This window comes from Hyperolius riggenbachi, chromosome 2, assembly GCF_040937935.1.
Source record: "Hyperolius riggenbachi isolate aHypRig1 chromosome 2, aHypRig1.pri, whole genome shotgun sequence".
NCBI lineage: Eukaryota > Metazoa > Chordata > Amphibia > Anura > Hyperoliidae > Hyperolius > Hyperolius riggenbachi.
Genome location: NC_090647.1, coordinates 346743757 through 346767406, shown reverse-complemented (window position 1 = coordinate 346767406; position 23650 = coordinate 346743757).

The following is a 23650-nucleotide window of genomic DNA, read 5'->3' as shown; positions in this document are numbered from 1 at the left end:
TGTCCTCACTCTGCTTGAGAACCTGCGCAATCCAACTAGCTCCCTCTACAACAGATCCTTATCAGAAGGAAAGGTCCCCTCCTGTTTCAAAAGGTCCACAATCATCCCAGTCCCCAAAAAAACGGGGAACATGGAACTCAACAACTTCAGACCCGTGGCCCTGACCCCCATCACTATGAAAGTATTCGAGAGGCTAGTTCTGGCCCACCTGAAGCACTCCACCAGCTCCCTCCTCGAACCACTCCAGTTTGCCTACAGGGAAAACCGATCAGTTGACGATGCCATCAATGTCAGCCTGGCATACATCTCAGAACACCTCGACAGACCAGGGGCCTACGCTAGGGTCCTCTTCCTGGACTTCAGCTCGGCTTTTAACACCATCTGACCGGACATTCTGATCGACAACGTTGCGCATCTTGGGGCAGATCCCCTCCTCTGCAGGTGGGTAAAGGACTTTCTCTCCAATAGAACACAACGGGTCAAGCTTGGCAGTCGCATCTCCATCGAAAGAACCATCAACGTCGGTGTCCCGCAGGGCTGCGTGCTGTCCCCTCTCCTGTTCTCTCTGTACACGAACAGCTGCACCTCGGCCTCCGACTCCGTCAAAGTTATCAAATTTGCAGATGACACCACGCTTATCGGCCTCATCAACAGAAACGGGGAGGACGCTTACCGAAACAAAGTTGCGAGGATCTGTAACTGGTGCAAGGAGAACAATCTTGTTCTCAATACGGCAAAGACCGCGGAACTTATCGTGGACTTCCGGAAACTCCCTCCGGCCCCCCTACCTGTGTTCATCGATGGGTCCGAGGTCTCCAGAGTCCAAAGCGTATGGTTCCTAGGCTCAACCCTAACAAGCGACCTCAAATGGGGGCTGAACACCACCAGAACCCAGAAGAAAGCTCAGCAGCGGCTTTTCTTCCTACGCCAATTGAAAAAATTCGGAATGTCACGGGATCTGCTCACCAGCTTTTACTCCGCGACCATTGAATCCATCCTCTGCTGCTCCATCATCGTCTGATACGCATGGAACAACCGCCAAAGACAAATACAAACTCCACAGAGTGATAAAAACAGCAGAAAAGATCATTGGCGCCCAACTGCCCTCGCTAGATCTCCTCTACTCCATGAGAATGAAGACAAGAGCCTCCAAGATCTTACTTGACCCCTCCCACCCGGGCAGACGATACTTTGAGACCCTTCCACTCAGATCCATCCCCGCCAAGACCACTAGGCGCATGAACACCTTCTTCCCCCAAGCAGTTCTCCTGTTGAACTCACTGAACTCAAAACTTCCCCCCCCCCCCCGGCCTACATTCCGGGGACACTCTAGCGCCATGCATCCCTTCCTCTCAGCTGTAAACTCTGACTGAAACATGGACTCCCACAGCAGCAATCACTGCCCCCCCCCCCCCCCCACGCGACTCTAATTGAAACTAAGATGCTCTAAATGTATGTATGTCCTGCTTGCCTTTGCTATGTTTGCCATGTGTTATATGTTCCTGATCTACTCTTGCCCTTGTGAACCACAAGCAATTCCGGGCACACCTCTCGGTGTGCTTGGCGATAATAAAAATGATTCTGATTCTGATTCTGAATATTTATGCTATGAATCTTCCTTTCTACCACATCCCAAAACAATATTATCCTGGGATGCTGACACAAGAAAGGACGTGACCGTGCTGTTTGCGCCATATTGCAGAAACTGAGATCCATCATACCTGGGTATGTTTTTTTTAGTCTAGGAGTGGAACCCAACAATCTGTTGTAGGCCATCAACTTTAAGGTTCATTATTTCATTATTATTTGCACTGTGAGATGCTTATCTGCCCACAGCAGCTGACATGAGTGGTTGTCTGAGTTACTGTAGCCCTTCTATCAGCTCTAACCAGTCTGTCATTTTTTATGACCTAGCTCACCCACAAGGCATTTCAGTCCTCCGAATTTCCCCTCACTGGAAGTCCCTCTTTTTTGTCACATCATTCCATCCCAGGAGATCAGCAGCTGCAGAACTACTGAAAGCACTCCATCTTGCATCAACAGTCATGCCATCATCTTAATCACTGAGATCACATTTTCCCAACTCATGTTAAAGAGACTCTGAAGACTCGTAAAAACCCTGTTTTTATATCCTATTCCTCTTAAGCAATAATGCCCTACCTGAAACACCGCATCCCCGCAGCTGAATGCTCACTTAAAGAGATTCTGAAGTCTCAAGAAAAACATCTTTTTATTTAAAAAATGTGTTTAATATGTTTGCCCTACCTAAACCGCTGTATTCCCGCCGCTGCAATCTATCTAAATCCCCCAAACTCCCCGGGGGGCAATCCGGGCAGCGCTTCCGTGAGAGGTAGAGCTATGAGCCGCAGCTCTGCCTCTCAGCGCGCCTGTCAGCCTGGATCGCCGCCTTTCCCCGCCCCTGTCAGTCTTCTTTCACTGAGAGGGCCGGGGGAGAGGCGGAGATACGCGGCTGATTGACGCGTAAGGAGGCAGAGCTGCGGCTCATAGCTCTGCCTCCTATAGCAGCAAAATCCAAAGAAAGTCGTGGATTTTGCGGGGGAGAGGGAGGTGGGAGTTAGGAGGGATTTAGATAGATTACAGCGGTGGGAATGTGGCGGTTTAGGTAGGGCTAGCATATTAAACACATTTTTTAAATAAAAAGATGTTTTTCTTGAGACTTCAGTGTCTCTTTAATCCCCCGAAAATATCGGGGCAAAAATCCATTACTTCCAAAGTCGTGGATTTTGCTGCCCGGGGGAGGCAGAGCTTTGGGCTGTAGCTCTGCCTTCATTCGTGTCAATCTGCGCGGATCTCCGCCTCATCCCGCCCCTCTCAGTGAAAGAAGACTGAGAGGGGTGGGAGGAGGCGGAGATCCGCGCAGATTGATGGGAGTAGAGGCAGAGCTACAGCCCAAAGCTTTGCCTCTACACGGAAGTGCTGCCCAAATCTTCCCCGGGAGATTTCGGGGAGATTAAGTGCGGCGTTTCAGGTAGGGCATTAATGTTTAAGAGGAAACAAAAACAGGGTTTTTGTGAGGGTTCAGACTCTCTTTAACTATATGTTGCCTGCTTGATTGACTGTAAATATCCATTACCACCACCCAGTCCACAAAGATCTTTTGCTAAAATTTTCTGATTTCTGGTACCAAAACCTGTGTATTGACGTTAGCTAACAGTCAGGTCGAGCAAAAGCAGTCTAACTATATCTATGGCTTGCTATTGATGCCTGGATAAACATGCTTGCCTGATTTAACCTCCTTGGCATGATTCTTTCTGGATTTTAGGGTCTAAAAGCTGTACAGTTTTGTTATGAGCTTTTAGACCCTAAAATATCATACTGCCGTGAGATCTACAGCAGCCCCTGCAGATTTCTCACCTGCCCGGTATCCAGTGCTGCAATTGTTCCTGCTGTCCTCTGGGTGGCGCTCTACCTCTATGTCATGTGACAAATGGCAATCTCACCCAAGGGATCCAGAGATCCTGGGGGAGGTGATTTATAATCACTGATGCGACCCAGGCTGGGGATTACCGCTAACAGCATCTTTTTTTCACCATGAGCTTGGGTTAACCAAGGGCATTTACTAAACTATGGGTTTCGGCTGCAAAGGAAGACAGTTTTAAATAATGAATCTACACAATACATACATAGACATATGACTATGGTGGGGATTAGATTGTGAGCCCCTCTGAGGTACAGTTAAAGGGAACCTTAACTGAACGGGGGGTAAAGAGTTTCACTTACCTGGGGCTATTACCTGCCCCCTGCAGCAGTCCTGTGCCCTCCGAGCTGCTCTGGAATCCTCCGGTCCCCCGCTGTCACTTAGTTTCGTTTTTGACAACTCACCAGTTGGCCGGCCGCCATGTGTATTATTGGACGCATTCCCTACGGCAATTAGTACTGTTGCGGACCGCAACACGTACAAAAGTGCGTTGCTGCATTCCGCACGCGTAGATATGCGGCGATGCATATTTTTGTACGTGTTATGGTCCACAACAACGCTAATTGCAGTAGGGAATGCGTCCAATAATACGCATGGCGGCCGACCGACTGGTGAGTCGTCAAAAACGAAACTAAGTGACAGTGGGGGACCGGAGGATTCCAGAGCGGCTCCGAGGGCACAGGACTGCTGCAGGGGGCTGGTAATAGCCCCAGGTAAGTGAAACTCTTAACCCCCCGTTCAGCTAAGGTTCCCTTTAAGTCACAAGACAATATACTCTGTACAGCGCTGTGGAAGATGTTGGCAGCGGCACTATATCAATACCAAATAATAATGATAATCTAAAAAATCCAGTACTGCTGCTCTCTATTGCTTGCTGGCCTGTTCGATGCACAGGACAAATGTCAAAATTCTGCTCAATTAGACATTTCCCCTCCCTGTGATCATGTTAATTGTTTGTGTTACAAGGTCTCAGGTGTGCATGGGAACAGGTGTGCTTAATCTGGTATTATTGCTTTTCACATACAGTTCACTGGAATTTCAACATGGCACCTCATGGCAGAGAGCTCTGTGGAGATTTAAAAGAATTGTTGCCCTGCATAAAGATGGGCTGGGTTATAAGAAGATTGCCAACACCCAGAAACTGAGCTGCAGAAAGGTGGCCAAAGCCATATAGCGGTTTAACAGGACAGCTTCAACTCAGGCCTCACCATGGTGGAACAAAGAAGATAAGTGCACATGCTCACTGTCATATCCAGAGGTTGTCTTTTGCAATTAGACACATGAGTGCTGTCAGCATTGCTGCAGAGGTTGAAGGGTTGGAGGGTGAGCCTGCCAGACCATACACCTCACACTGCATCAAATTGGTCTGCACGACTGTCCCGGAAGAAAGCCTCTTGTAAAGTGGCCTTCACACATGCAATGTCATGTTGCTTCGGAATAGCCTTGGCTATCCTATTCTCTCTGCACTTGAAACAAAAAGAAAAACCGAGAGCCCTATATAGTGCAGTAAGTCTAACAATTGTTGGCGAAATAATTAACAGATGTGGATATACTCACAAACACGGGTTACCACATAGGCAACCACTTGAACTGCAGGTGGGGAGTATTAGAACCTGACCCCACTCAGGTTTAAGAAGTCGCTCTCTGTAGATAGAAAGAAGGGGACAGTCCCCTCCACCCAAGGTGGACTATATACTGTGCAAATTTGTACAGAGGCGCCAGGCAGGTTAAAATGATCTAAAAACAACTAAAAAGGAGGAGTACAGGTGGACTTACCTCCTGAAATGATGGACAATCGAGATTGTTCAAATCGCAAATAACAATTTATTTTGGCACTCCGCAACGCGTTTCGCAGGTATAACCCGCTTCATCAGGCAAGGAGTGCAAGCTAAAAATCAAGCATACAAACCATAAACAATATACAATAAACAAAACCCGACCCTAAGAGCTTGCCATCATAATACAAAAAGCAAAAATGACATATGTCTGTCACAGAAGGGGCGATCTGCTGTGACAGGAGACGTGTAAATACCAAGGGCCTGATTTACCAAAGGACGATAAGCCCCTTTGCATGTCTAATTGTTTGTTTGCTCCTCCAAACAACCGCGAGAGCTATCGCGGGCGCCCAGACGCAATGCGCCACCCCGGACACGCAAAGCCCATAGACCCATATTGGGCCCCGCGCATCCAAGAAGATGCACCCCGCGCAAACGCAGCGCGCACAAATGTATGCGCGTGCAAAAACGCTTAGCGCGAAAAAATCACGCCAAGCGTTAGCAAATCAGGCCCCATGTGTAATGAGGAATGCGACCAAAGTAGTACAAGAATCTATCATGAAACAGCACATAAATAACTTTTCATTCAATTGTCAGCATAAGTTATTATATATATCAGCGTAAGTTATTATATAGTGACAATACCCGTGTGTCCATAGTGGTGTAATAACTATCTACATAGCCGCAAAAGTATCATCTATAAAAGTGAAGTATAGCTCTTTGAATAAATAGGGAATTCCATCTTACCTCAAAAAGGTCCAATAGTGGCAATGCGCCTCTGTAACTCGCGCTGCTGCTGTCTGCTGTTTATAAAGGTGTCTATGTGCCTAAATTAAAGGTAGGATGTCAGGTGAGTACAGCGTGACATCACATCCCCCACACTGGGCTTATACGGGAAGTGATGCTGGGAAGCATGGGCGAGGTGGCGTCGGCCATGTTGATTGTGGGCAATTTTGCCAATAGCTGTAAATATGTATAAAATGTGGTGTTTTTGCCACACTATGCATCTCAACAATATTTCCATGCCTATGCGACCATATAGTGGCACTGATAGCGTTACTGGCTATCATTAGATTGTGATCTCTATTTGTTGTTCCTGTATTCATATAGTCTATGTAGTATATATATGAATGCTGCCATCTAGTGGTCAGAATATGGAATAGCAGGTAAAAGTAGTTCTACTCCTATACAAATGCATAAAACTGAATTAAATCCAATAACAGAGATAAAACAACAGTGTTAATATGGTTAAGAAGAAGTAACATCAATAAAATATATATAAAAAAAAAAAAAAAAAAAAAGATACACATATATATATATATATATATATATATATATATACATATACACATACACATACACACACATGCTGTTTCATGATAGATTCTTGTACTACTTTGGTCGCATTCCTCATTACACATGGGGCCTGATTTGCTAACGCTTGGCGCGATTTTTTCGCGCTAAGCGTTTTTGCACGCGCATACATTTGCGCGCGCTGCGTTTGCGCGGGGTGCATCTTCTTGGATGCGCGGGGCCCAATATGGGTCTATGGGCTTTGCGTGTCCGGGGTGGCGCATTGCGTCCGGGCGCCCGCGATAGCTCTCGCGGTTGTTTGGAGGAGCAAACAAACAATTAGACATGCAAAGGGGCTTATCGTCCTTTGGTAAATCAGGCCCTTGGTATTTACACGTCTCCTGTCACAGCAGATCGCCCCTTCTGTGACAGACATATGTCATTTTTGCTTTTTGTATTATGATGGCAAGCTCTTAGGGTCGGGTTTTGTTTATTGTATATTGTTTATGGTTTGTATGCTTGATTTTTAGCTTGCACTCCTTGCCTGATGAAGCGGGTTATACCTGCGAAACGCGTTGCGGAGTGCCAAAATAAATTGTTATTTGCGATTTGAACAATCTCGATTGTCCATCATTTCAGGAGGTAAGTCCACCTGTACTCCTCCTTTTTAGTTGTTTTTAGATCATTTTAACCTGCCTGGCGCCTCTGTACAAATTTGCACAGTATATAGTCCACCTTGGGTGGAGGGGACTGTCCCCTTCTTTCTATCTACAGAGAGCGACTTCTTAAACCTGAGTGGGGTCAGGTTCTAATACTCCCCACCTGCAGTTCAAGTGGTTGCCTATGTGGTAACCCGTGTTTGTGAGTATATCCACATCTGTTAATTATTTCGCCAACAATTGTTAGACTTACTGCACTATATAGGGCTCTCGGTTTTTCTTTTTGTTTCAAGTGCATCATATAGCCTCTACGTTATCCAACGCAAGAGCGACTTAACCGATAGCAGCCCTCCAACATGGAATTCATCGACGAGCGCGCAACCCATAGATCCTGTCTCTTGGCCCAGTTTAAGACCAATACGGACATTCCAAGCCCACCAGGAAACATATCGGACAATACCCCGTCGATCCCGGAAATAGACCTCAAACCTCTATTCATCAAACTTGAAACTGCACTCAAGGACGAATTTTTCAATCTTGCGGACATCGCAATGCAGCGAACTTATATTAATGAAAAAATTTCACCTGACGGTATTCGCATAAAAACACTATCCACCTTTCCAAAAGACTTAGTTTACAGTGATGAATGGTATGATTATTTAGAAACTTGCACGAGCGGAATGATGGAGAGAATTATAAAGAAAAGAACCTCCATCGTCAATGACCTCCAACCCATTATAGCGGAACTCAGACACACTTTGGCCCAGCATTCGAAAAGCAAATCCTACCATCCACTCATGTCTAATTTGATTTCACGTGTCAAAAAGTTTGAGGTTGATACCATCGACACCAAGCTACGTAAGCTCAACAGAGACAGGTTGGCTTACGCTGAGCACAGGGAACGAGCACGCGCCACTAGATTCCCACCAGCTATCCCCATACAATCACAAAACCTGTTGCCCTCACTTATGAGTCTAAAAATCCCTCCACCACCACCACGGATCTTTCCGCTTTACCCACCACCATATCCACTACCGCCGCCCACTTTCCCACCCCCCACAGAAGCACTTCCTACACCCCTACCACCTCCTCCAGCCTTCAATCCCCCAAAATTTAGCTTCGCACATACCACTATGTTAGAGAAAACCCTGTTCCCAAAAACATTACCGGCAAATCAAATACAAAAACCAATAACCTCAGCGACCAATCCTGCTGCACCTCATCCTGCACCTATACCATCTGGGCCCAGCATAGTCCCCAAAAAATCAACTCAAGTTCCTAAACCACGGAGAGTTTCCAGCTCAAAAAGCACGAACAAAAAGAAAAAAACTCTCAGTTCAAGAACGAATAAAATCCAATTCAAACCGAATACAGTTCCACTCTACAAGTTTCTTAAAGGAGCCCCTCCCACTACCCTCCTCAATCAGCAATCATTGGTCCATACCTCTATTAGTGAAACCACACCACTTGAAGAAGACCTAGGGGCCTCTCAGTTCAGCACATATGACACACCCATACCGTCGCCAACAGAACTTCCCCAGACACTACTCAATGTAGGAGATCCTACCAGCAATATTGAGGGGTCAGACAATCTCGACACTACCCTTACCGCCACGGCTTTTTTAGACCTCCCCTCCACACTCACACAGAGCACCCTAGTCCTTCCGTTACCCAGCCCCACTATAAACCGGGTCCTCCTCAAACCAAAACACAACATGAAGAGGCCCCTCCCAGACCTCGAAAAAGAGGCTGTCGGGGCAAAGGAAAAAAGAAAAAAAGAAACCTCGAACACGATACTACCACTACCAATCCTCAAATGAAAAGTATCTTTAATTTATCAGATTATGCATTAAATTCATATGAAACCCAACTTTTAAACAAAGGTTTATCTTTTTGTCCCACTAATTCATCCAAATTATCCGAACTTTATACCGATCTTAATACATACATACGTAAATTGACACTGAAGAGACACTTTGCCCTTAAAAAATACCAGAAATCACTCAACGATCCGGACCCTAATTTTATTATTACTAACAACGAAAATATACCCATCTGTTCTGTTAACCCCACTGAAGTAACTATGGAGAAGTATATTACTACACAACTTAAGGGCCGCTCAAGGTTCTACCCGACTGCATCAAAAGGTAATTTTATACAGACATTTCATTCTCTAGTGCTTGAGGATCTACAGAAAATTGACCTCAATTAATTCCCGGCTCAATCCAACCTTACTAACAAAGAACAGTCTGCACTCCATACCCTCAGACGTACTCATGATATAATAATCAGACCAGCGGACAAGGGAGGGGGGGTTGTCCTTCTGAACAAAGTAGACTACCTCGAAGAAGCTTCGCGTCTACTTGATGACCCCCTACATTACACCGTACTTGATCATGATCCCACTGAAGAGTATAACTCAAAATTAAAAACCTTTATCAATGAGCATTATCTTAAGGGGATTCTCACAAAAAATGAAAGGGCATTCATCATTAATCAACACCCAAAAACCCCCTTCTTTTATTATTTACCTAAAATACACAAGTCACTCATCAGACCACCGGGTAGACCAATCATATCGGGCATAGACTCCACCACCAGCAATTTATCTGTATTTGTAGATAAACACTTGCAACCACATGTCCAGTCCCTCCTATCTTTTTTAAAAGACTCCCAACACCTCATTCATCTGATTAAAAATATCCATTGGAAATCTGATTATTACTGGTTAACCTGCGATGTCACCTCGCTTTACACCAATATACCACACGACTTTGGACTTACAGCTTTATCTTTCTTCTTAAACAACAATCCGCTCATGCCTCATCCACAGATCAACTTCATTATTCACTGTGCAGAATTCATACTTCAACATAACACGTTCAGTTTTCAGGATAAATATTACCACCAACGTACAGGTACAGCCATGGGGAGTTCATTTGCTCCGTCCTTTGCGAACCTCACCATGGGTTACCTAGAGCATTTAAAATTCCATTCCCAGCATCCCTTTACAGAGAACATTAAGTTTTATCGTAGATATATTGATGATCTGATTTTCATATGGCAAGGCGACCCCAACAATATTCCTCTATTCGTGCAATACCTCAACAACAATCCGGCTGGTCTACTTTTCACTTTCCAATATCATCCCACCACCATAGAATATCTGGACCTGGTATTGTTCATCGAATTACTCAATATAAAAACCAAAACCCATTTCAAAAAAGTCGATGCCAACAATTACATTCATTTCAACATTCACCATCATCGACCTTGGACTACCAACACCCCGTACTGCCAATATAAAAGGATTTACCGGAACTGTACTGACATAAATGACTACCATACACAGTCGACAATATTGACAAAAAAATTTTCCGAACGAAAATACCCAAACAAATTAATCAAAGACGCCAAATACAAAGCAATTCACACCCCCAGCACTACATCCCAGACTGCCCCTAACTCCAATATTACTAACGTTAACGATCCATTTCCCAGGTTTATCACACGCTTCAGTTCACAACACAATATTATTAGAACCACGTTGCAGTCTAGATGGGACATATTAACACAAGATCCCTATCTTAAACCATTATTACCCAACAAACCAACACTCACATTTAAACGTGCACCTAATTTGTGTAACTTATTAGCTCCCAGCAAACTGAGGACATTCTCCCAATCCACCGGCCCCCGCCTACCACCAGGATCACATGCCTGCCACAAAGCGAGATGTACAGCCTGCCAGTTCGTGGTGAACACTAAGACCTTTCAGTCCCACACTACAAACATTGAATATCCTATCACGCAACATATCGATTGTGACTCTCGTTTCATTATTTATCTTATTTCATGCCCATGTGGGCCTCAATACGTTGGTCGTACGACCCAGGAGGCTCGCAGCAGGATTGGCCAGCACAAGAGAAACATCATAAATAATTACAATTTACACAGCGTTTCTCGACATTTTGGTATCCATCACAACAATAATCCTCTCTTATTTAAAATCACTTTCATCGAATCAGTTTCCCCATCCCACACAAATGCTTTCGAGATACTGCGCCAAAAGGAAATTTATTGGATACAAATTCTAAAGTGCCTGATACCCAATGGTCTGAATGAGGTTTTAGAAAAAGCATTTTAATGATTAATTATTTATTATTACTCCAAACAGTCGCTTGCTAATAGCAAACAATGCTTTATTATGATAGTCCTCTCTTTTATTTTTTATACATTTCTTAAAATTATTATATTAGATAAGCATATTTTTATGAATTTTTTTTTTATATGTATATATGTATGTATGTATGTATGTGTATGTGTATATGTGTATGTGTATGTATGTATATATATATATATATATATATATATATATATATATATATATATATATATATATATATATATATATATGTATCTTTTTTTTTTTATATGTATATTTTATTGATGTTACTTCTTCTTAACCATATTAACACTGTTGTTTTATCTCTGTTATTGGATTTAATTCAGTTTTATGCATTTGTATAGGAGTAGAACTACTTTTACCTGCTATTCCATATTCTGACCACTAGATGGCAGCATTCATATATATACTACATAGACTATATGAATACAGGAACAACAAATAGAGATCACAATCTAATGATAGCCAGTAACGCTATCAGTGCCACTATATGGTCGCATAGGCATGGAAATATTGTTGAGATGCATAGTGTGGCAAAAACACCACATTTTATACATATTTACAGCTATTGGCAAAATTGCCCACAATCAACATGGCCGACGCCACCTCGCCCATGCTTCCCAGCATCACTTCCCGTATAAGCCCAGTGTGGGGGATGTGATGTCATGCTGTACTCACCTGACATCCTACCTTTAATTTAGGCACATAGACACCTTTATAAACAGCAGACAGCAGCAGCGCGAGTTACAGAGGCGCATTGCCACTATTGGACCTTTTTGAGGTAAGATGGAATTCCCTATTTATTCAAAGAGCTATACTTCACTTTTATAGATGATACTTTTGCGGCTATGTAGATAGTTATTACACCACTATGGACACACGGGTATTGTCACTATATAATAACTTACGCTGATATATATAATAACTTATGCTGACAATTGAATGAAAAGTTATTTATGTGCTGTTTCATGATAGATTCTTGTACTACTTTGGTCGCATTCCTCATTACACATGGGGCCTGATTTGCTAACGCTTGGCGCGATTTTTTCGCGCTAAGCGTTTTTTGCACGCGCATACATTTGCGCGTGCTGCGTTTGCGCGGGGTGCATCTTCTTGGATGCGCGGGGCCCAATATGGGTCTATGGGCTTTGCGTGTCCGGGGTGGCGCATTGCGTCCGGGCGCCCGCGATAGCTCTCGCGGTTGTTTGGAGGAGCAAACAAACAATTAGACATGCAAAGGGGCTTATCGTCCTTTGGTAAATCAGGCCCTTGGTATTTACACGTCTCCTGTCACAGCAGATCGCCCCTTCTGTGACAGACATATGTCATTTTTGCTTTTTGTATTATGATGGCAAGCTCTTAGGGTCGGGTTTTGTTTATTGTATATTGTTTATGGTTTGTATGCTTGATTTTTAGCTTGCACTCCTTGCCTGATGAAGCGGGTTATACCTGCGAAACGCGTTGCGGAGTGCCAAAATAAATTGTTATTTGCGATTTGAACAATCTCGATTGTCCATCATTTCAGGAGGTAAGTCCACCTGTACTCCTCCTTTTTAGTTGTTTTTAGATCATTTTAACCTGCCTGGCGCCTCTGTACAAATTTGCATCCTATTCTCTCTGCTCATGATGGCTTTATCCACCTGGGACCTGTGATATTTTTTACTGTTTCAAATAAAGATTTTAATATGCTTGAGGATGGGTTCCTGGAGACCCGTAACAGACTGGTGCCTTTGCACTCTTTAACCACTTAAGGACCAGGCTATTCTGCCCAGATCTGTGCTGCGTGGGCTCTCCAGCCCACAGCACAGATCATGTAATAGGGGGTTTGATCGCCGCCGGCTTGCTGCGTGCAGCAGGGGGGGGGCTCCTCAAAGCCCCCCTCCACAGCGATTCCCAGCCTCCCTGTACTTCCCTCCCTCCCCTCCTCTCTCTGGGCAGCACAGGACGGCGATCCGTCCTGCGCCGCCTCTGATAGGCTTCAGCTTATCAGATGCCGGTGATCCCTGGTCAATCAGAGGCCGGGGATCGCCAATCTCCTTTACGGTGCTGCTGCGCAGCAGCACCGTATGATGTAAACAGCAGGGATTTCTTCCCCGCATGTTTACATTTAGCCCGCGAGCCGTGATCGGAGGCTCGTAGGCTGTTCACGGAGACACCCTCCGTGAACTGACATGGAAAGGCCGTTTCCATGGGAAACCACTTGCGACCTGCCGACGCCTATCGGCGTTAGGCAGTCGTTAAGTGGTTAATTGATGGAATATATGCAATCTACACATTGCTAAACAAGTTATATTGCTGGATGCAAAATAAAATGTTGACATTTTTTGCAAACACGTACTTTTTTTTTATCTTTTCAAGTGCCCCTCAGTATTAACCCTTGATTACGTATGGAGTGGTGACCACTACTTGGGAAGTACTTATTTACCTCCAAGATTACTATATAAGCTCTACTGAACTCCATCCTCAAGAGAGTTAAAGTGTACCCAAGGCAAACCCAGTCCTCCGTTGCGACTCACTCCTCCTCCCCCAAATAAAACCAACAATGGTGTGTCGGATTGAAGGAATGAGTGCGGCTGTACTGTGCCTGCATGAGTATGGCCACGCCTGCACAGTAAGCCTAAGCGGTTTGTGCACGAGTGAATCCATGCTACTGTACAGGCGCAGACGTGGTTGCACAGGTGCAGCATGGCCATGCTCATGGACAGCTCCGGTCCTTAAAGTGGACCCAAATTAAAAATACAAGATTTCAGAAATAAAATCTATTTTCTAAATTATAATAATAAATATCAGCTTTTTTTCAGCTGCATGATGACAAATATAAAATATTTTACATTTATTGGAGGAACCCCTCCCCTCTTTTCATATTGCCGGGATTTTTACGGCAAACTGGTGGAGGAGATAAAAAACAAAACACAGGCTGCTACTGATGATGTCACAGGGGAGGTGATCTCAGCTTGAGTGAGATTTCACATAGACGATGCCCCTGGCTGTGTTGGAGGGTAGCTCCAAACACACCCATGATCTAAAACCTCCTACTAATCTCAGAAGTAATGGCTGCCACCTGTATACAGGCCCGGCCCTAGACTTTTTGCCGCCTGAGGCAATTTTCAGTGAAATCGCCGCCGCCCCCCCCCCCCCAAGCCGTTGTTGTGGGGGGCCGCCCGAGCTGGAGGGGATAGCGGGCAGGAAGGGGGTATTGGGCCTAGCGGCGGGGAGGGGGGTCGAACCCCCCCTCCCTCGCCTGGGTCCCCCGTCCTCCGCTCCCCTCCAGCTTTAAAAAGGTCCGTGCTGTGGCTGCAGCTATTCGTAAGAGGCAACGGGCGGGGATTACTCACCTCTTCCTCGTTCCAGGCCAGCGCCGCAGGAAGTGACGTGAGTGGAGCGCACGCTGGCCTGGAACGAGGAAGAGGTGAGTAATCCCCGCCCGTTGCCTCTTACGAATAGCTGCAGCCACAGCACGGACCTTTTTAAAGCTGGAGGGGAGCGGAGGACGGGGGACCCAGGCGAGGGAGGGGGGGGGGGTCCGATCCCCCTCCCCGCCGCTAGGCCCAATACCCCCTTCCTGCCCGCTATCCCCTCCAGCTCGGGCGGCCCCCCACACACATGGACGGGCGGGTGCCGCCCCCCCAGAAGTGCCACCTGAGGCAAAAGTTTCACCCCGCCTCATGGGCGGGCCGGCCCTGCCTGTATAACCCTAGTTATGAAAAGAGAAGGGTGAAAAGCATGCACTGAAATATTCAGAGGCTTAAAGGAGTGTTTATTTATCTTTGTATGTGTCAGAGAGGTGCAACTAAATATTTTGAATTAAAAACATGTTTGGTTTGGGTCCGCTTTAAAGGAATTAACAGGCATTAATATAATAAATGTGATTTACTTACCTGGGGCTTTCTTCAGCCCCTTGCAGCTATCTGTCCCACGCAGACAGCTCGGTTCGCAGCTGCCGGCCCGGGGTCCCCACGCAGTGCAGAGGACGACTTCAAGGTTGTCCTTACTGCACCTGCGTGATGCGCCGCTGTCAATCAAGCCCATGTTGTCCGCGGCATAATGCGCAGGTGCAGTAGTTCTGCGCCTGCGCAGTATGCCGCGGCTGACGGCTTGATTGACAGCGGCGCATCACGCAGGCACAGTAAGGATGACCTCGAGGTCGTCCTCTGCACCATGCGGAGACCCCGGGCCGGCAGCTGCGAACCGAGCTGTCTGCGTGGGACAGACAGCTGCGAGGGGCTGGAGTAAGCCCGGGTAAGTAAATCACATTTACTATATTAATGCCTGATAATTCCTTTAAAGGGACCCCAAGCAGTAATTAAAATCAAAACTTACACTTACCTGGGGCTTCCTCCAGCCCACCGTAGGCCGCGAGGTCCCCCGCCATCCTCCTGGCTCGTCTGCGGGTCCCGCTGGCGGCTCCCTTGCCGGCGACACCCGGGCCGTCACTTCCTGATTTTGAATTCTTCGCGCCATCGCGCCAGCCACTCAGTGTCATCACGGCGGCCGGCGTGACAGTACTGTGCATGCACGTTTTTCTACCTCTGAACCGCGCATGCGCAGTACTGTCACGCCGGCCGCCGTGATGTCGCTTAGCGGCCGGCACGATGATGCGCAGCGGGCAACAAGGATTCAAAATCAGGAAGTGTCGGCCCGACACCCGGCCCGGGTGTCGCTGGCAACTGAGCCACCAGCGGGACCCGCAGAAGAGCCAGGAGGACCTTGCGGCCTACGGTGGGCTGGAGGAAGCCCCAGGTAAGTGAAAGTTGTGATTTTAATTACTGCTCTGGGTCCTTTTAAGGGGCCAGGGGCGTCCGGTCCCAGAAGGGTTAAAGTGAACCTGAACCCGAGTAAAATTATTTAAAATAAACACATGATGTAGCTGCAAATGAATAGTACATACTTGCCTTGCCAACAGTTCCTCTCAAAAGCTCACTATTTTCTTCTAACAACGATACAATACTTTGTCAGAACTAAAATATATTAATTGTTTTAGTTATTGTTCAGTTGCTGACAGTTATAACTGAAAGGACAACTGATTTGCAAGGTAATGTCCATGTTTCCCTATGGCTCAAGTGAAAGATATTACCGTTGAACGGATAATTCCACTGATCATAGTGGACAAACAAGATGCAGGAGAGGAAGAGATTGATGGGTATACTACGCTGGAGGTAAGTATGACATGTGTATGTTTATTTTGACTTTTAATTTTTAGTTCAGGTTTGTGATGGGAGATAATGGTGGGATCACAAAATATTGGCACTTTGGGCAGAATTTAGACATTCTTCACTTAGGGATGCACTCACTTTTGTTGCCAGCGCTTTAGACATTATTAATGGCTGTGTGCTGAGTTATTTTGATGCAAGAGCAAATTTAGACTGTTATACAAGCTGTACACTGACTACTTTACATTGTACCAAAGCATCATTACTTCAGTGTTGTCATCTGAAAATATATATCACAATATTTACAAAAAATGTCAGAGGCGTACTCACTTTTCGGAATTACTGTATATACACACGCACACACACACTCGTTACCACATCATATGAAACGTGTTAGCATTCAGGTCCGAAAATATCAGTAAACAAGTTTACATAGTACAAGCATGCAACTGTCTGCTGTTGTGTACAGTTGGTTGAAGGGGAAGAAAAGCTTGTATTGTTTTATTGTTTCTGCAAATGTCTATTCAGAGCCAACATCTAACCCATCCCAGTGATATCACTGCTGTCTCTGACCAGACAGAGAGGCCACAATCTTATGCAGAACTAGTAACTAGATCCAACGGTGTTGCTTAGTGATCCACCACCATTCTCACCACCCTTCAGGTCAAAGATCCTTGTCATTTGAGTGTGCAACTGAAAAGAACAATAAATGTGTATATATACTGTATATATATATATAACATAGTCTGGGAACAAGCTAAAATTAATAGGAAACTGACCATATAATAGTTCTACCAGCAGATCAATGTTTATTCATGGGGGCTATCTGGCACTGTTGTCTGTAATGAGGTCTGTCAAATGGCTCTGTCACAGGCTGTTGATTATTAATGGTGTCCCCTAGATTGTTTGTTGCAGGGAGGCTGTCATGAGGTGCTTTCTGTTGATAGTCTGTTATAAGACCACTACAGTGAAAACTGTAAGCAGGTAAAATCTGACAGAACTGATAGGTGTTGTTGGTTGATTCTCAGGGTTTTCTTTGTTTTCAAAAGCATTTCCTGAACGTCATTTGCAGAGTTGGATTGCAAAAATAGTAAGATACCAGCCAGCCTCCCTACTCACTTGCACACTATTTTGGCAGTTAGACTTAGCAACTGCAGTCTAGTAAGTGCATTTAAAAATAAAGAAAACCCTGAGAATCCCTCATGAGGAGATGGACTAGTCAGGGGCTAATTAGAAATCACTGGGCCCCCCTGCGAAACTTTGGATGGGGCCCCCTCCCGCCAACCCACCCCCTGCTTTCTGCGCAAGGAAAATGAGAACCAATGTTATTCAATTGGCTAGAGCATGTTTTGCCCATGCAGATAAAAACTGACAGCAGTAAAGCATTGCAGGCATTTTCTTTATCAATTACATTAGTTGTGATAAAACGTGCATGTTTTCACTCATACAGACACACATGGTGTACAGAAAACGCATACGGAAAACTGACAGACGATTGTGCTCCCAGCCGCAGCTTATTACCTTCACTCTGTCCATCTCTGATTGGAACAGAACTGGCTCTGCAGACTTTTCCAGCATCACTACAGAACACAGCACTTGGGGAAGGGTAGAGAGGTTTTGGGCTGGGCGCTGTACAGAGGAGCCTGCTGCACACTGAATAGGGACTATCTACAAATCTCTGTCTACAACACTTTGTATGATTTGTTATCAGTAGCTGAGCAGATGCAGTCATTAGAACAGTTGTGCAGAGAATAGAAAAGTTTTACTCTCTGTACCCATAGTTATCAGTCTCTCAGGATGGGGCCCCCTGTGGCTTCTGCTTCTTCTTGCAGGGTCTATTGTTACGCCCCTGCCAGGAATGGCAGCAGCAGCAGTTGGTTCTCTCCTCTCCTCTGCTCCTCCTTTGGACTCTTGGCTCACACCATCATCTCCAGATGCCGGCTGCTCAGGCTCAGGATCCAGGGAGGTTTGTATAACGCCTCCCAAACCATCATGTATCTGCACAGCCCCTGACAACGGCAACACCCCCACAGGTAAAATTTTAACGTATTTGCCACCATCTTTGACTGTTAGGGAAGCTTTATCATCTTTACACACATTATCCACCTCTGTCTTGGGAGATTCCATCCCGACAATCACCTTCAAGATCGTATCTTCATCAACTTCAGGTTTAACATGCACAGCTGTAATTTTCTCAGTAGGTTGATGCATGGCAGTTAAGAGAGACGCCTGACCAGAAGGCTCCTCAGGCGTACTGCCTTTCTCCATTACCACGCAATCTCCCTCACCTCCGTTCAGATATTCATCATCACTGTTTGCTAACATGGCTTGGAACCTCTGACGACACACCAGGGCCTCACTCATAGGTCCCCCGTAAGCTTTCAGGCCCTCAAGCACAGCCTGCTGCTCACGGATCCTCTGTCTCAGGCTTACCAGTTCAGGGTCCATATTCAGAAAGCTCGATTGCCATTTCACTCCGTAGCGAAAGATTGCATTCTTTAGCTGGAACTTCAAAGTTTTTATCAAGAAACAGCATCCATCAACTGCGTGCACCCAAGCTACAGTGTCCTCCACAGTCAATGTTCCTCCCCTTCCAAAGCCAGTAGGATCAGGGTGCTTTGGAGCCGGCTGCTCCATCCTGAGACAGCCGGCCTGCAAGGTAGGTTCCTGCCGACGAAAGGCCTAAGCAGGGCCCCAAAGTTCGGACTATCTCCGCTCCTCCTGCACTGATGGTCGGACAGGCACACCACGGATAGGTCCTTTGAGCAGAGCTCCAACAGTCAATGCTCTCCCCTCAGTGATCCAGTTCAGACTGACAACTACCTCACCAAACTTGGGTCACATGGTCATGGGGTGAAGCTGAAACATTCTGTCACATTTTGGGGACCCAAAAAGTGGGCGGAGCCAAAAACAACCAATCAGATTTACCCTATTGACTTCAATGGGAAAATGTAAACCGCTGTAATTTTCACAGTATTAAAGCCAGAGTTCCCAGACTTGGCACAGTCGGTCACTGGGTGACTGCATTTAAAATTTATAAAAAGTGAGCGGAGTCTACCACAGCCAATCAAATTTCAGCCATTAGTTTAAAAGGGAAAAATAAAAATTGCTGCTGCTCTTAGATGGTTAATGGCAGGGTCCTGACACTTGGCACAGTTGGTCACTGGGGGACTGGGATTAAATTCATAAAAGTGGGTGGAGCCAAAACCGACCAATCAGATTTCTTTGCTTGATTTAAATGGGAACAATTAAAAAGGCTGCCATTCTCGCAATATTGATGTCAGGGCCCTTGAATATCGCAAATGTGGTCGCTGGGGGTTTCCACTCCAAGTTTAGAAAAAGTGGGCGGAGCCACCCACAACCAATCAAATTTAATTCATTGATATTTAATAGAAAACAATAAAACAGCTATAATAAAATGTGTAAAAATTACAGCAATGTAACTATTATAATACTGGTGTTGTTGTTGTCCAAGTGAGTAGGGGTCTCTCTCAACTCTTCCTATGGTGGTTCCACACGGAATGGGGGCCGCACCTCTCCGGACTCCACAGCCTTCCAGTCTATGGAAATGAAGAACGGCTCTTCCCTCAGGTTTTTCATCTGATCTTTACGCTCTTCCTGGTTTTTACACAGTAGCTTCTCCAGGAAGTTTTTCAGTGTGGGGTCCATCTCCGGCGGGTAGTCTGGATAATTGTAATAAATGGAGTTTTTGATGACAGCCTCATCCTCCTCCCACTCCTCCATGAATGGGTGTTTGAGGCATGCCATCAAAAAAAGCATGATTCCCGTAGAGAAGAAGTCTACTGAGTGGTCGTAGTCCATCGCTAGGATCACCTCCGGGCCATATAATGCATGCTCTTGTTACATCCTTCAACCATGTCATCCCCAAAGACATCTTGCACTGCCAGGTCGAAGTCAGCAATCTTTATATTCCTGACTCCGTTCAGGAGGATGTTTTCCGGCTTGATGTCTCTGTGGATGACACCCTTGGAGTGGATGTACTCCAGGCCGATAACCATCTGCGCAGCAAACAGTCTCAGGGTCGTAATGTCAAATGACTTGCCAGCATCATCTAGAAGTGTCATCAGATCTCTACCGCTCAGGTACTCTATGGCAAAGCAGAGGTAATTCTTTGACTGGAATGTACCATAGAGCTGGGTGATAAAGGGACCCTTCCCAAGGGTCTTCAAGACCTGACACTCCATGAATATTTCCTCAGGGTCATTATACTTTATAAATGGCCTTTTCTTGGCCATTTTAATGGCCAGCTGTTGGTCTCTGGCTCGGTGGGAAGCAAGGTAAACCTTGCCAAATGACCACTCTCCAAGAAGTTTATGGAAGTTGAAGCTGCCCACAGTCAGTGGCTTCCTGATGGTCTGGATTCCACTCGGGCTAGCTTCTTCCTCCTTCGCCACACGAGGTGAAACATCACAAAGCTGATATCCCGGCGCTGGTTCCCCAGCTACTTCCTCCACCACATGACCGGAATCATCAGGTTCTTCCGCTTCGCCAACATCCAAGGGGGAGACATCCGATAACTGATATCCCGGCGCTGGCTCCCCAGCTACTTCCTCCACCACATGACCGGAATCATCAGCTTCTTCTGCTTCGCCAACATCCAAGGGGGAGACATCCGATAACTGATATCCCGGCGCTGGTTCCCCAGCTACTTCCTCCACCACATGACCGGAATCATCAGCCTCTTCCTTCTCCTCCACATCCACACGAGGTGAAACATCAGAAAGCTGATATCCTGGTGCTGGTTACCCAGCTACTTCCTCCACCACATGACCAGAATCATCAGCTCCTAAGTCCACATCCACAAAAGGTGAAACATCCGACAACTGATATCCTGGCGCTGGTTCCCCAGCTACTTCCTCCACCACATGACCGAAATCATCACCTTCTTCTGCTTCGTCAACATCCAAGGGGGAGACATCCGATAACTGATATCCCAGCACTGGTTCCCCAGCTACTTTCTCCACCACATGACCGGAATCATCAGCCTCTTCCTTCTCCTCCACATCCACACGAGGTGAAACATCAGAAAGCTGATATCCTGGCGCTGGTTCCCCAGCTACTTCCTCCACCACATGACCACAATCATCAGCTCCTAAGTCCACATCCACAAAAGGTGAAACATCCGACAACTGATATCCCGGCGCTGGTTCCCCAGCTACTTTCTCCACCACATGACGGGAATCATCAGCTTCTTCCTTCTCTTTCACATCCACATGAGGTGAAACATCAGAAAGCTGATATCCTGGCGCTGGTTCCCCAGCTACTTCCTCCACCACATGACCAGAAGCATCAGCTCCTAAGTCCACATCCACAAAAGGTGAAACATCCGACAACTGATATCCCGGCGCTGGTTCCCCAGCTACTTTCTCCACCACATGACCGAAATCATCAGCTTCTTCCGCTTCGTCAACATCCAAGAGGGAGATATCCGACAACTGATATCCCGACGCTGGTTCCCCAGCTACTTCCTCCACCACATGACCGGAATCATCAGCTTCTTCTGCTTCTCTTTCACATCCACATGAGGTGAAACATCAGAAAGCTGATATCCTGGCGCTGGTTCCCCAGCTACTTCCTCCACCACATGACCAGAATCATCAGCTCCTAAGTCCACATCCACAAAAGGTGTAACATCCGACAACTGATATCCCGGCGCTGGTTCCCCAGCTACTTCTTCCACCACATGACCGGAATCATCAGCTTCTTCTGCTTTGTCAACATCCAAGGGGGAGACATCCGATAACTGATATCCCGGCGCTGGTTCCCCAGCTACTTCCTCCACCACATGACCGGAATCATCAGCTTCTTCCTTCTCCTCCACATCCACATAAGGCAAAACATCCGAAAGCTGATATCCTGGCGCTGGTTTCCCAGCTACTTCCTCCACCACATGACCAGAATCATCAGCCTCTTCTGCTTCCTCCACATAAGGTGAAATAACCTATATCTGATATCCCGGTGCTGGGTCCCCAGCTACTCCCTCCACCACATGACCGGAATCATCTGATACCACATATTCCATTGCTAATGCGGCCAGTAGATGGGGCAGGTCTACAGCAGTAGAACAGTCTGCCCAAGAAAGCCCTGATAGAACGCACAGCTGCCTGGGCTCTTCCCCTAGCCAATGGTTGTGGCTCTGGGTCAGCATTGGCAGCAGGCTGTACAGAGGGCTGCTGAACCTCAAGCCTGAGGTTCATTTTGCGATGCCTTTTACAGCAGCGCAACATAGTTCACCAATGAGAATCTCACTAATGAGTAAATTGCTCGAGAGCAAAATCAATTGTCTTCACTTGTGCAAGTGGAGACAAAAATGAGCCTCTCAATGCTCAACCTCTGCTTATATACACACAGGGCTATTATGACATCACTTCCCTGACATCACCAGAGGTACACATGGGGCTAGTATGACATCACTTCCATGACATCACAAGAGGGGCTCGGTGGAAGCAGATAGGACTTTCCGGCACTTTCCATCAGATTTTATGTTATACGTCAACACTCAAAATACATAAAAGTGGGCGGGGCCAGAACCGACCAATCAGATTTCTTTGCTTGATTTAAATGGGAACAATTAAAAAGGCTGCCATTATCACAATATTGATGTCAGGGACCTCGAATATCGCAAATGTGATCCCTGGGGGTTTCCACTTCAAGTTCTGAAAAAGTGGTGCGTAGCCACCAGCAACCAATCAAATTTCATTCATTGATTTTCAATAGAAAAATATAAAACTTCTGCCATTTTTACACGTTAAATGCCAGCATTCACAAACTTTGGAGTGTTAGTCACGGGGTGACTGTGGTTCACAATTAGGAAAAAGGGGGCGGGGCAACAACAGCCAATCAGATTTCACCCATTGACCTTAATGAAAAATGATAAAATGCTGCTATAATCACAGTTTAAATGCTAGGTGTCCCAAACTTGGCTCAGTTACTCACTGGGTGACTGCGGTCAAAAACAGGAAAAGTGGAGCCATCAACATCCAATCAACTTTCACCTCTGCACTTCAATGTAAAACTTTCAAATACTGCCACTCTCACAGTTTTAAAGCCAGAGGTCCAAAACTTGGCACAGACCATGACATGGTGGTTTATGTTAAAATTTTGAAAAATGGGCAGAGCTTAAATAA